This window comes from Platalea leucorodia (genome assembly GCF_965183815.1).
Source record: "Platalea leucorodia genome assembly, chromosome: Z".
NCBI classification, from domain to species: domain Eukaryota; kingdom Metazoa; phylum Chordata; class Aves; order Pelecaniformes; family Threskiornithidae; genus Platalea; species Platalea leucorodia.
In genome coordinates, this window is record NC_138858.1 from 58169665 (window position 1) to 58184334 (window position 14670).

Consider the following 14670-nt stretch of genomic DNA (forward strand, 5'->3'; position numbering starts at 1 on the left):
CAGCAGTGTCAGAAGATGCAATAAGGAGAAACAGACACAAGATGTAGCTTGAGAGATCCAAGTGGGACATTGGGGGAACTGTCTTCCCCTGGTGTGCAGTGCAGCCCTGGGATAGGTCACCAGGTAGGTCATGGGAGGTGCCTTCAGTCTTTGGAGTTTGCAGAGCCTTGGCTAGACAAAGCCAGAGTTGCTCCATCTACTGATACAAAACTGGATGGAGCAGGTGATAGACCAGATGGTTGTGCTGCCATTTAGAGGGACCTGGAGATGCTGGAAAACTGCAAGCTAACTGGCTGGAAAGCAGCTCAGCAGAGAAGGACTTTGGGGTCCTGTATGACAGCAAGTTGAACATGACCCAGCAATGCACCCTCATGGTAAAGAGGGCCAGTACTAACCTGGGCTGCACTAGGAGGAGTGTTGAAAGCACGTGAGGGAAGGTGATTCTTCCCCTTTATACAGCACTGGTGAAGCCACATCTGGACGGCTGGGTCGAGTTCTCACCTCCCCAGTGCAAGAAAGACATACTGGAGTAAGTCCAGCAAAGGGCCATGAAGTTGATAATGGAACTGCAGCATTTTTCATATGAGGAGAGGCTGAGAGAGCTGGGACTGATCAGCATGGAGAAGATATGTTTCAGTGGGGATTTTACCAATGCATATAAATACCTGATGGAAGAGAGTGAAGATGGAGCCAGAATTTTATTGGCAGTGCCCAGTGACAGGACAAGAGGCAACAGGCACAAATGAAAATACATCAAACTCCATCTGAACACAAGAAAACACCTTTTTACTGTGATAATGGTCAAACACTGAAACAGCTTGCCCAGAGAGGCTGTGGAGTCTCCATCTGTGGAGATATTCAAGACCTGACTGGCCATAGCCATGGACAACCTGTTCTAGCTGACCCTGCTGAAACAGGGGTTTTTATTAGATAACATCAAGATGTCCCTCCCAACCTCAGCTGTTCTGTGATTATCCTGACTGCTGCAAGGAAAACAAGAATTTCATTAATTGTAGCAAATTGCAAAGTTAGTAAAAAAAAAATAAAAGGACTCAGGGAGAATGGGGAAAACTTTTTAACCTAAAAATGAAGTAAAGATTTAGAGCAGTTCTCTCCATTACTGTAATGAAGCCATTCATCAATTCATATATCAACAAGAACAGTATAACCAAGTAGTTGCTCTAAACCATTTCAAAAGTACTGTGAAATGTCTACAATACAATGCCGTTATTGCTTGAAAAAAAATATTAAGTTTATACATTACAAATACAGTAAACCTGAAGAAATATACACTAAAACCAATGATGTAAATACAAGCAAGGTAGGTTACAATAATTCCTAGTTATAAATTATAACCACATTATCACCTTTCCATACAAGCAAAACCTAAAAAAATGGTATCTTAAAGGACAGCTTATTTGAAAAGAGTGCTTTAAACCTTTTCAGTTAAAACACAGTCTTTGTCTTCCAGCTATCTTTTGAAAATAATCTTGCTCAAGGAAAAATGCTGCATTAAGAAAAAGCTGTATTAGAAAGAACACACAGCTGATACTCTCTTGAACGCTCCTGGATCAAAAAGATAAACATTTTATTTCTTCTAAAGTCAGAAATGTGGTATGTATCTGTCTGTCTTTCAGTACTGTGAAGCCAGCCACTGCTACACCAGGAAGTGTGCATTTCTGAGGAATAGAAGCCATGATCCTACCAAATCAAAGACTTTACAAAAAAAACCAAAAAAACCAAAAAAACACAAAACAAACTAAACTATTAATTTTAAGTGCCAAACACAGCTACACCACTGGCTCCTGGTGTGTGAGTATATTTCAATGCAGGAGCCCATGACCAACATTTTTCTTTTACCCACAGGACCAAAGCATCAGGCTGCACAGAAAAGATTACCTGTAAATAGAAGGCAGTATGTTACTGATTCATGGTTCATGTTCAGGGACCACAATTAGAAAAATTACAAATATTTGATCCTAAGGCAGAAGAGTTTTTCTAGGAAAAACTAAAACCTAGGGAGAGCAAAGAAGTGGAAGAAGGAGAATATATTATACATGCATATATAAAAATATATGTGTGTATACACATACACACTTATACACACATACTTACATACAGCCTCTTTTATAAAGCTTCCTATAATTTTTCTTGAAACTCCATCTTTTACTTATATATTGGAAGAGTATGTGTAAATAAAAGTCATTTTACTAAAAGTTAAATCAGAAACAGTTCCTTTCAATAACAGGCAGTAAAGCTGTATCTGTACCACAAGCAGTATTAGCATTATACACACTGATAGCTCAGTGCAGATTTGATATTCAAAAATTAGGTAGTTGAAGACAACAGAACATCTGTGATGAAGCATTTCTCATGTTTTTCACTCAATCTCTAACAATGACAGCTCCAAGTGCTAAAATAGTTACTGGAATGACCAGTGAGTCCAAAAATGTAAATTTCACTTTCTTGGATTTTTCACTTTTATTAATTTTATCCTTTGAACTCTTGCTGCTGATAAAGAAGAGTGCATTTTTATAGAATTATGCTCATGAAGTTAATTAGCTACTAGAATAAGAAATAACTGAAGTTTTTAAAGAACTCATTTTGCTAGGAGGCTGGAAGACCCCCACAATTAATTCTTATTCTCGCAGATTAGCAGTTATAACAGAATTGGACTCCAGGAGTCTGGACTCCCGTGTAAAACCAAGAGCCTGACCAGCAAGGTACAGAAACTGAGATATCTGGAAACACAAGATTATGATATACAAGACTGAACTTAACATTCTTCTTCCCATTTGGTGAACAATTCTAACAAACACTCACATACAGAACAGACAAAGCTCCACAGGACAAGCAGATAACATCATGGTAACCTTTCCAGCAGCCACACTAAACCTCTTAATAGTCTTAAATAATTCAACAGCATTACTCATAGATGCACTGTGTTCCTGAGGTGAGTTTGGAGAGAATTAGGGGATATATCATGAAGAAATCAATTGAAAAGATATATCATCAGCTGTGAAACCAACAAAAAGAAACTCTGAAGACAATACTACTTGCTTACAGAACCCAATAGGTGAGCTTCTACAGCTTTCCTTCCAAGAGGATGCAACAGACAACAACCAGATTCTTCTGCAATGAACAGATGCCAATAGATATTTCCTTCATCTCAAACTAAAGCATGCAGTTATAAGAGGTCAAACAATGTAGTTGCACCCTTAAAAAAAAGTTTTGACACACCAGTAGGTGTACTGACCCACACATATTAGGTGCAACTGCAATAAAACAGATCCATCTCCACTTCAGCTATAGATTTCAGGATTGGTGCAGGATTTAAAATGACAGTCCTACCAGCTCCTCAGCTGCTTTCTCTACCACCAAAGCCCTATCCTAGTGAGCCAAAACTGACTATGAAGGTAACATGCCAGAAACAGTATTGCGATGCAAACCCAACTTTTGAAAAGCTAGTGCTGAAATTGACTTTTAAGCAAAATACAAAGGCTACCAACACCCTTTGTACCTGAGAAGCTTAAAAGTAGAACTCAGGACAGATAACAGAATTCTACTGCTGGGACTTTACACAGCACACTTAGTTGCACCCATCTCCATTCAACGGTACAGAGCTCAATGTAGAGTTGGTCATACTGGTGGATAAAGCTTCACCCTATTTCCTAAGGCATGGGACAAAATACTTGGCAATGCTCCTAACCCCAACAAATAGCTGTTGACAGAAGCCTAAAAAAAAAAAAAAAAAAAAAGGTACCTGAGAACATGACTCAAGAACAAGGCCCATTTGTGGACAACAGCTACTTATATTCCTTGTTTTCTCACCTGTCTCTGAAAACCTGAAGTTATCAGTGGGCATAGAAAGAAACTTGGGAAGGCTCAGGCTCACATTGACAGGTGCTGGTGAATACCTGACACATCTCCCCAGACATTATCCTGACAGCCTGGCAGTCTCTAGCAGGTGAAGGCCGCATCAGAGCTAGGTCTGAACACAGAAAGCCAAGTCTCCTCTGAACTTCTTCTTGTTCTCTATCAGGGAACAGGTCTTGCTGAATTGGCCCAAACCTCTGCTCTCCACATGCTCTGCTCTTGAGTCTTCCAATGCAGAGCCACTGAACCAGCATGTAACCGCATTAAAGGGGAGTGAGCTGTTTGCACCAGGTGTATGGGTAGGCTGCACATCAACCAATAACTTGCCAGAGGCATAAGACAGATGCTAATGCAAAGATCACCCTGACACAAGAACACTTGCTCCCATTGAATCCATTTCCTTTCCCTCTCCATAAACAGGTCAGAAATAGTCAACTGCTTGCTTATTCCAAGCCTCGCATTAATGTTTCTTTTCATGCCCATCTTGGCAAGATACTATGCAACCATTTTAGAACTCATGCTGCAGAATTCTCATTGTATTAGTGCAAAGTCTATTCACCACAGAAGCTAAGTTTTACCGCTGCTCACATTTCACCTCAGGCCACCAGAAGTCAAACTGCTTTCTGCTCTGCTTCCAGGTCCAGCTGGATGCCTCCAGGTGCTGGGACACAAGAGAACACCAATAACATTCCAATAGCAGAGAGGGATGTTTTGCTTTGAGGCTGCAGCAACTGCCTCCCAATGCTCATGATTCCAGATTTTGCTGCAGGAAAAGCTGGATATGAGAAGATCTTCCCTCAATTTTCCTTCTGAACAGAAGCCAAGTGACTCAGAAGTGAGCCACTTTCAAGGAATGACCAACAGACATTTGTTCCCCTGCCTTGGTGTGAGAGCCTGGCATAACCTCTTGATGTGAAAAGCAATGTCTTGAAACAGCCTGCATCATGATGGAAATCCTACTGAAGTCCATGTATAGCTCATTACCCCAGGAAGAAACATTCAAGGCAATTTTACCTTCCATCAGTCCTGGTAAAGAAAGACTATTAGGCCAGTCAGAGCAAGGGCAGGAGGGGAGAAGTCTGTTTATGATAAGTATCAATAAACCAGCAACAAAAAACATTAATAACTTCCACATAAAATATGTACTGAAATAAAACAAACAAGCAAGCATACCCTGCCCAAGAAGACAGGAACTACACGTTTTTTCTTCAGGGGTAGGGAGGGGCAGGGAACAGGAAGGGTGGGCGTTGGTGGAGTTGAGGGAAGCTGATTAAAAAAACAAAACACATTGGAAGAAAACCTAAATCCTCGTGGACTGGAAGAACAACAGTACTGCTTCCAAAGGACATGAAAACTGTCCTTGGAGACGTATTTCTTTTATGGCAGAGACAAAGAAATAAAAAATTAAATTTCTTCAAGTCCCTGAAGGCAGAAGTTTATTCTACAAAGTCTTCCCCCTCAACACCTAATTTTTGGTTAAATAAGCAATGATTAAACATTATAACTGCCATCTTAAAATTCATAATTTCTGCAGACTTTAGCTCTTCAGAGGTGCTTTGGTGCTGCTTATCTACTTACTCCTTACACATTTCTCAGAAAGACATAGAAGAGGAGTAGGGATGTCCTTTTTATTTAGGGGAGGGGAAAAAGAATCCAGAAAAACCTCCACAAGATTCTGTACATTTACTGCAGCTTGGCCAATAGTCAACTCCAGATGTCGCTACAGCCAGTTGCATCATAATACTATATCTATGGTTTGCTTGTAGGTTTTATTGACATTTCTGATCAGGAGCACTGACCTTTGGGATTCAAGGATCATTGTTCCATGGGCTAAATGGAGCAATTCAAGTGGTAACAATGCAAAACAGATTTTGGCTCAAATAAAATTTGTGATTCTCATTCTATACTCCAAAGTTTCTAAGCCGTGTAAAAGAGGATTCATTCCTCATGGTAAATGAGAATGGAAGCCCTCTTGGAAACAGAGTGCAGCACAGGTATTTTCATGTATACCTGTTCGCACAATGGTTCTTACTAGCCCATGACACAAACTACAGTGTCCCAAGAAATTTGTTCTAAGATTAGCACAAGCAGAATCAATTCTCCTCAAAAGACATTCTAATATCAATGCCGTGGCTATTTTAAACAAGCTAGCACTCTCCAGTGTCAGGACAGGGAAGCTTGCAGCTATGACTACTATTTCCTGCAGTTAGATCAGTCTTGCTACTCATGGCTGCTACTGATGCTCACAATGCCCTTGCCAGCTCTCTTCAGGCACACAATCTCACCCCTTCACAGGAATCACCTTGAGAGGGGAAAGGAGTGGAAGAACCCATTCATAATGTAAATGCATTCAATGCTTACACAGAAGGAAGATATTTTCTTCAATCTTGTCTGCCTGTGAGAGTCTGTGCTTATGGAAAACTTACTCAAAAGCATGGACGAGATAAGCACTGATCAAAAAGATTTTTAGTGAGTATAAATATTTATCTATATTTATTCATTCGAGATGATATTGCAAGGGATATCTAGATGTAAGCAAAAGTGAGTCTATTAAAACCAAGACAAATTATGTAACCATTTCCCTGATAGCTGGATGTTTAAGTTCAATAAGAATTACCCGTTATCTTCTCTGCATGTAACTAACTTTCAACATGGCCTTACTTGGGACAGGGGAAGAGGCAGAGAAGAAGAGGAAGTGGCTAGAGGCCTCCCTCCAGACTTAATTGCCCTGTGATACACAGTGGGAAGAAGTTGCCTACAGGAACAAAATACATGGCAGACTGAGACCGTAGACTCATGTAGCCAGAAGAGCTGACATATCTGATTTAACAAAACCAGATGAGATGTCCTCTCAGCCAGATGAGATGTGCTCTTATCTTCTTTTAGCCACCTGCTAGCATTCCCCATAAAGAGTGCAAGGCAGGGAGAAGGACTGCTGTTTAAAAACTCCTAGAATAGATTTCTTCCATAGACATGGTATCTACATGGTGAAAAGCAGCACAGAAATGTGAATTGCACACTATTTCTAAAGAAATATCTGGTCTGTGAATGATTAAAAACCAAAACAAAACTGAGAGCTCAAAACATAGCCTGAAGTTTCCCTGATGACCAATGACCATTGTTTTATCTTTGTCAGTAATTTTTCAGAAAAACGCCATGAAAACAAAGAGAAGTCAAAGTTTTGGAAGTGATATCTATCTGATGCATCTACAAGAGATCTTTCCCTCTACCCAGGATTCCAGCAAGATCAAGCACTATCAGTACTCTGTTTCCTCTTTTGGCAGGACTTAAAAGCCACACAGCATCTGCATACTAAACCATCTGGTTTTTTTACTGTTCACTGCAAGGAACAGCCACAGTGATTATTTGCCACAGTGATCATTTGCAATTTTGCAAGTGGCAAGTTGCAAGAAACAGTGATCAGCCACAGTGATTGTTCGCAATTTTGCCCACTTCAACTTGCCTTCCCAAGGAAAGTGTTGCCTTAGTTGCAATCTTTCTGTTCTGTCACTCAAGTTCAGCTACTGGCACAATCTAGGAACTCTGATCAGTACCTAAGCAGCTAATGAAGATGAATCACCATCTGTTGGACATAAAAGCCTTCAGATATGACTCCAAATGTTAGGACAGGAAATTCAGTAAACTCAAAGTCCAGCACAGTCCTGCACATGCATACTGCAAGGATCATTAGTGTAAACATGAAAGATGTCTACATTTGTTGTTCAGCTCTGGAGACAAAATGATTTAATTTACAATTCTGCCTCCACATGAGCAGACCAAGCTACTCAGTTGTCACCACATCCAGCCATAGATTTTTGCTTTTCACAATCCAAGGCCTTGCATGCAGTAAAAGACAGCTGACTTGCTAGCACAGAAAAAATGACAGGGATATGAACATTGAAATTACTGGGAAAATGTTTCAGCTCATCCCCTTTGGCCTATGATCCCTTTGCTCATTGAGTCAGCTCAACAAGTGATTGATGGAAGGAGCAACTAGCACCTAGCATTTGTAAGACTTCAAATACTCTATGCCGAGCTGTGCAGCTGCTAATATTCAGTACCTTGCCGTTGTTTGCAGATTTGTCTGTAGTTATTATACCACTCAGGCAAACCCTGACTACATGCCAATTCTTAGTTGAAAGCCCACTTACAGAGTAATCTGTTAGTAATGCAGTGTTGTTTTATTCCCCTTGGACAACACTTTTATATAACAGTACAGAACATTAAGCAGTATTTGAACGTATGCAGCTATTGATAAAATGCCCTAAAGCATACAGTCTACCACGTCATCACTCAAGAGCATTTGTGCTTACACAGATATCTAGCCACAGCAAATAAATCTGGTTAGCATTCAGCAGAACTTCATTAAGAACAGACCCTACTGTTAAGGAAAGCAAACCACAGTAATGCGAACACCATAGATCAGTCCTCTTCCTCCCTTCTTGCAACAGAAGCATCACAAATCATGAAGAGTAACATTTGATATTTTCCACTTAGGTCGTCAGAAAATGTCATGTTATGAAAATTCATTCCAGTCATGATCTAGATGCATACAACTGAGTCAACATTTTTTGGTAATTTTTTCAGCTACACTCTTATTTTCCAATATGTGTCTCTAAACCACTAACCAATGTGCATGCAAACATTTTCAATGCACAAAGCCACATGCAAAGAGACAATTGTGGAAAGCTGGATTTTTTGCTGGGTGTTTTGTTCTTTGTCTCTAAAGGAAAAAACAAAAAGATCCTTAAAAAAAGTGATTAGGAGAGGCTGTCTGTTAATATGCCCTACATTCTACCATGATGCCAAGTTTTCTCAGTGAGAGCGCATCTCACAACCAAAGGAAAGGGCAGTAATAAGTGCTACTCAGCTTAATATACAAAAGCAATGGTATATCTGAAAGACACCACTTTTTTTTCCATTGTCTCCCTCTTCCCTTTCTATTTCAGCTGAGACAGTAGCACAGATACCTTCTAGCCCACGTCAGGCCGCATTACAGCCATAACAGCTGCTGCAGGACTTGCTTAGGAAAAGCTCAAGAGGGTTCAGCTATGCCACCACACTTTTCTGCCTTGCAGACCACACCAGCCAAGTGCAACTTTTTGACAGACCATACAAGAGCTACAACAGCACAAAAGCCACAAAACCCACTGCTTCTTCACACAGCTTTCCAAATTACCCACTCCAAAGAAAATGAATGCAGAACTCAAAGGAAGCCCAGAGTTCCTCTAGGCCAGGCTCATTTCCCCCCAGTTTGTCTGCTTTGTTCTTAATTGCTAGTCTGACCTACAAGAGCATCAGTTTTGTATTCCTCCATCCTGCTTCATAAAACCAAGCTGTATTTGAACTCTCTCACTCCAAGCCACTAACACATGAAACTGAACAAGGCAGAACTAACAGCAAGCTCAGATGAAGACTGAGTATTTGCATCTTCGTTTTGCACACGTTGATGTTGCTCAAGAAATTTAGTCACAGTAGCACAACACGGTCCAGCAGCAAGCAGAAACACACTGCAGGCTTCCTAGATCTTTGCTTGGGTAGGCATGACAGAAAGAAATGCACATATCAGCGCTACAACATACACCAAAACAAGACAAGGCTTACCTGACCGCATCCAGAAAGGGCATGCTGCTCCTGCAGAAAATAGCCTCTAATAATTTTAGCAACCAGAATGGTAATGAACAGCTGAGTTTGCATAGGTACTTGAGATCCTCCAAAAGAGTGCTTTCAAGCAGAGTTCATCATAGCCAGAAACCTTCTCTAGGAGAGAAGCTGTATGTCGTTGCCAGCCTACACAAAATGCACAGTGCACAAAATAAGTTGTATTTCTGGCCGCTTCCCACTGAAGTTTTAAGGTCATTTTGTGACACTGCTGGGAAGTCACATTAAAATGTTGGCAAACTGATATGGCAAAGATATTCAGTCTCTGTGGCAAGCAGATACAGAACTGGCTGAATCTTCAACCCTCACTTACTCTTAGGGATAAGAAATATCTCCTCTGTTTTGGGTTACAAAACCAAAAAAGATGCAGGAGAAACTGTAGCTACCACATTACAGCTGATGTCAGAAACAGACTCCATTTACTTGAGGTTTCACTCATGTTTTGACACTAGATACTTTCAGAGTTTGGATGCAAAGCTATCAGGCAAAAATTCTGTCCCTTTACCAGCAAGCTAAGCACAACAAGGATGACAAAATATCACAGCTGAAAGGGTATTCTTGTTTCTTCCAGGAAGTATTACGTTTACCTCATCATGTGCTTAAGTAATACTTCCTGTACCATCTTGTTTGAGCTTACTTAACTTTCTGTACAGTATAGGGAAAAAAATAAAGTGATTAGAGTAAGACTGAGTGTAATATGAAGGGATGTTTGAGAAAGTATTTCTGAGGAAAAAAATCCTCACTAGTTTAAAAAAAAAAAAAAAATACCCCAGCAGGACTTTTGACTTGAGCACAGCTAGCTGGGAAAAGGATAGAAATTCCTTCTGACTTCATAGCATGTGTAGTGTCTACTAGTTTTCTTTTAAAAAAATTAAATCTGGGTTAGAGTAGAAACATTTATTGCCAGGGTTGTAATCCTGATACTAGCTTGGTTATTAAAATGCTGCTCTTAAACATTTTCACATGGGCTTCAAACACTTCCTTTGGCTAAAAGCCTCTTTGCAAAAGAACAAGATGAAAGAGAAGAGGAAAGCAAAGCATAACATTGAAGAAGAGGCATATGAGTGCAACAGGGGACTTTTGTCTCGCTTTTTGTCCCAAGTGCTGCCAGTCTCATTTTTTCTTTTAGCATCACTGTTCCAGCTCCAATTAGCAAATCCCTGTAAAGCTTACCAGCAACAGTCCACACTTCTTCCAGGCTGCTGACTCTTCATGTAACAAATTCTCTCCATTCTGCTTTTGAGCAATGTTGCAGAAGAACAACAGAACTGGGACCAGTTTGGGAAGATTGAGGGCTGAACCAATAACTCAGTTAACTGGTCAGATGGACCACTGATGTCCCCCACCGAATAAAGTAACACTCCTTCCAGTCAGAGCCAACAGCAAGTTTACAGTGCTCCCTTCCTTTTCCATGCAGACCACAGTCGTATCAGTTACCCACACTTCCATCACATTTCCAGCTGGAAAGCACCCAGAATTCCTGCCAACAGAGTCCAGGCATGCATGTACAGGACCAGTCAAGGCTGCAAGCCCATCTGTCCAGCCTCAGCTCCTTCATCCCAAGAAGGGATAGTGAACAGCTCTTAGGAATGATACTGCTGCAACAGCAGCAGCATGCTTTCAACATGCATATCCCCAATCAAGTGTTACGTCCAGAAAACTGGAACATTTATAGATGAGCTCCTGCTCAAGCTATATTTCAGCAGGTTGCTTCTTTGTGCCTCACAAGCACCTGTCTGGTCTTTCCACTGATTCAGTTTAAAAAGACCAGTACTGGGAGCATACTGACACAGTGGCAAAGCTGGAAACGGACTGAGACCAAACAAACATGGATTCCCACAAGCTAGCCTGGGATATTCTGATTCTCACAGTCATTTCTCACCTTCACAGAACAGCTACAGATTAGTTGCAGGTTCATAGGATAAGTTAGGTTAAACAGATATGAGATATGTTCAATCTCCTACTCAAAGCAGAGTCAGCTATGAGGTCAGACGAGGTTACTCAGGTTCTGGTTCCTCAGCCCAGTCTTGAAAAACTCCAAAGATGGAGACTACACAATCCTACTGGGCAATCTTCTCCGCTATTTCACTGTCCTCATAGTGAGAATTTTTTTTCATTACATTCAGTTGGAACCTCTCATTTCAGTTTATGTTCACTGCCTCTCACCCTTTCCAGGCATGGAAAGGACAGATGGAACACTGATGAAATCAGAAGGAATTGCAGTCTACAGAACTCTGCTTTCAAGTGAAAATGTAAACCAGCTTCATTTTTAATTTACTTGATCCTGTCTAAGGGTTTACACAACTCACACAAATCTTTACTGGACAGGGAGAAGCTCCCTTGGCTGCCATATGTCCTCATGCACAGGCATGTCCTACATAAGAGAATCCTTTGCAGCAAGCTGACATTCATGTTTTCTATCTCTCTCGATGGCCAGAGCAGTGAGACATCTTCAAATTCAACATACCTTGTTCTAAGGGTAGGGGTGGGGAGAAGAGGGTGGAAGCCAGATGGGAGGGACACTAAAATGACCTTGAACAGAGTGGCAGCAAGGTGCTTAATCGAGCAAGATATGAAATGAGAAAACAAGGAGCTCTTTCACCTTTGTAGCCAGAAGATTTCCAAGATTTCAACCAAATTCAGACTTCACTGAATTCTTCTCACTCTAGGGTCATAGTTCTTTTTTTTGTATTTCTCAAGAGACAGCTGCTAGAGTTCTAAAATGGCAGATCCTCTTGGACCACGCAGACCTCAGTGCTCCTCAAGCTGCTGCTGGTAGCATCCCTGTCTTGAAAGGACAGGCAATTCATATCCAATATTAAAAGGATCACTGCTCTTACGAAAAGCAGCCCAAAAACTTGAAACTTGTCTGGGGGCAAGAGGGATGGGGTAGAGGGAGAGGGAAGACCTTTGGTAACTGGCAGGCTAAAAGAGACACGGAATCAAAGCAGCATGTTAAGAAACTTAAATATAACCCTCTATGCCAAAGGCAATGCTGTGTTCAAACCACATACAGGCACCAAGGAATAGGCAACATCATATGTTACAGATCATAGAATCATCAAGGTTGGAAAAGACCCTTAAGATCATTGAGTCCAACCGTTAACCTATCACTGCCAAGTCCATCTATACCATGTCCTCGAGCACCACATCTCTCCATTCTTTAAATACCTCCAGGGATGATGACTCAACCACTTCCCTGGGTAGCCTGTTCCAATGCTTGACCACCCTTTTGGTGAAGAAGTTTTTCCTAATGTCTAACCTAAACTTCCCCTGGCGCAGCTTGAGGCCGTTTCCTCTCGTCCTATCACTCGTTACTAGGGAGAAGAGATCAACCTCCACCTCACTACAACCTCCTTGCAGGTAGTTGTAGAGAGCAATAAGGTCTCCCCTCAGCCTCCTCTTCTCCAGACTAAACAACCCCAGTTCCCTCAGCCTATCCTCATAAGACTTGTGCTCTAGACCCCTCACCAACTTCGTTGCCCTTCTCTGGACATGCTCCAGCACCTCGATGTCGTTCTTGTAGTGAGGGACCCAAAACTGAACACAGTACTCGAGGTGCGGCCTCACCAGTGCCGAGTACAGGGGCACTATCACCTCCCTGGTCCTGCTGGCCACGCTATTCTTGATACAGGCCAGGATGCCATTGGCCCTCTTGGCCACCTGAGCACACTGCTGGCTCATGTTCAGGTGGCTGTCAACCAACACCCCCAGGTCCTTTTCTGCCAGGCAGCTATCCAGCCACTCCTCCCCCAGCCTGTAGCGTTGCATGGGGTTATTGTGACCAAAGTGCAGGACCTGGCACTTAGCCTTGTTGAACCTCATACAGTTGGCCCTGGCCCAACGATCCAGCCTGTCCAGGTCCCTCTGCAGGGCCTTCCTGCCCTCCAGCAGATTGACACTTCCACCCAGCTTGGTGTCATGAGGGTGCACTCAATCCCCTCATCCAGATCATCAGTGAAGGTGTTGAACAGGACCAGCCCCAGTACTGAGCCCTGGGGAACACCACTCGTGACCGGCCGCCAACTGGATTTGACTCCATTTACCACCACTCTCTGGGCTCCGCCGTCCAGCCAGTTTTTAACCCATCGTAGAGTGCACCCATCCAAGCCTTGTGCAGCCAGCTTCTCCAGGAGAATGCTGTGGGAGACAGTGTCAAAGGCCTTACTAAAGTCCAAGTAGACAACATCCACAGCCTTCCCTTCATCCACTAAGTGGGTCACCTTGTCATAGAAGGAGATCAGGTTAGTGAAGCAGGACCTCCCTTTCATAAACCCATGCTGGCTGTGCCTGATCCCTCGGTTGTCCCGCACTTGCTGCATAATGACACTCAAGATGATCTGCTCCATGACCTTCCCCGGCACCGAGGTCAGGCTGACAGGCCTGTAGTTCCCCGGATCCTACTTCCGACCCTTCTTGTAGAGGGGCGTCACGTTTGCTAGCTTCCAGTCATCTGGGACCTCCCCGGTTGACCAGGACTGCTGATAAATAATGGAGAGTGGCTTGGCCAGCTCCTCTGCCAGCTCCCTCAGTATCCTCGGGTGGATCCCATCTGGTCCCATGGACTTGTGTGCATCCAGGTGGAGGAGCAGGTCAGTGACTGCCACCTCATCAACAACTGGGACTTCACTCTGCGTCCTATCTCCATCTCCCAGCTCAGGGGCCTGAAAAACCCGAGGATGACTAGCTTGACTATTAAAGACTGAGGCAAAGAAAGCATTAAGTACCTCAGCCTTCTCCTCATCCTTTGTGGCAAGGTTACCTTCTGCATCCAACAAAGGAGGGAGATTCTCCCTGGCCCTCCTTTTGTCACTGATATATTTATAAAAACTTTTTTTGTTGTCTTTAACAGCGGTGGCCAGTTTAAGTTCCAGCTGCGCCTTTGTCTTTCTGATCTTCTCCCTACATATCCTCACAACATCCTTGTTGCTTGTATTAGGAAAGCAGATAGGTTTTGCCTAAGTAACCCTCTTGATCAAAGTGGCTTGAAACTACTGCTCCTTTACCAACATGATGCAGGGAGTCTCCCAAACTGTGGGCAAGGGTTTAATAGCATTTTGAGCTCAATGGTTTCTCTTTCCCAACTATCCAAGCATCCATTCCTTCACTTCACTTTTTGTAGAAGAACATAGG

The 14670-nt window shown here is 42.4% G+C and overlaps 1 protein-coding gene across 2 annotated transcripts in view; it reads right to left on the minus strand.

Moving 5' to 3' along the window:
- The window catches only part of SHB (SH2 domain containing adaptor protein B), a 97169-nt gene that overhangs the window by 53632 nt on the left and 28867 nt on the right, over positions 1–14670 (minus strand). The gene's annotated exons all lie outside the window — the stretch shown is intronic.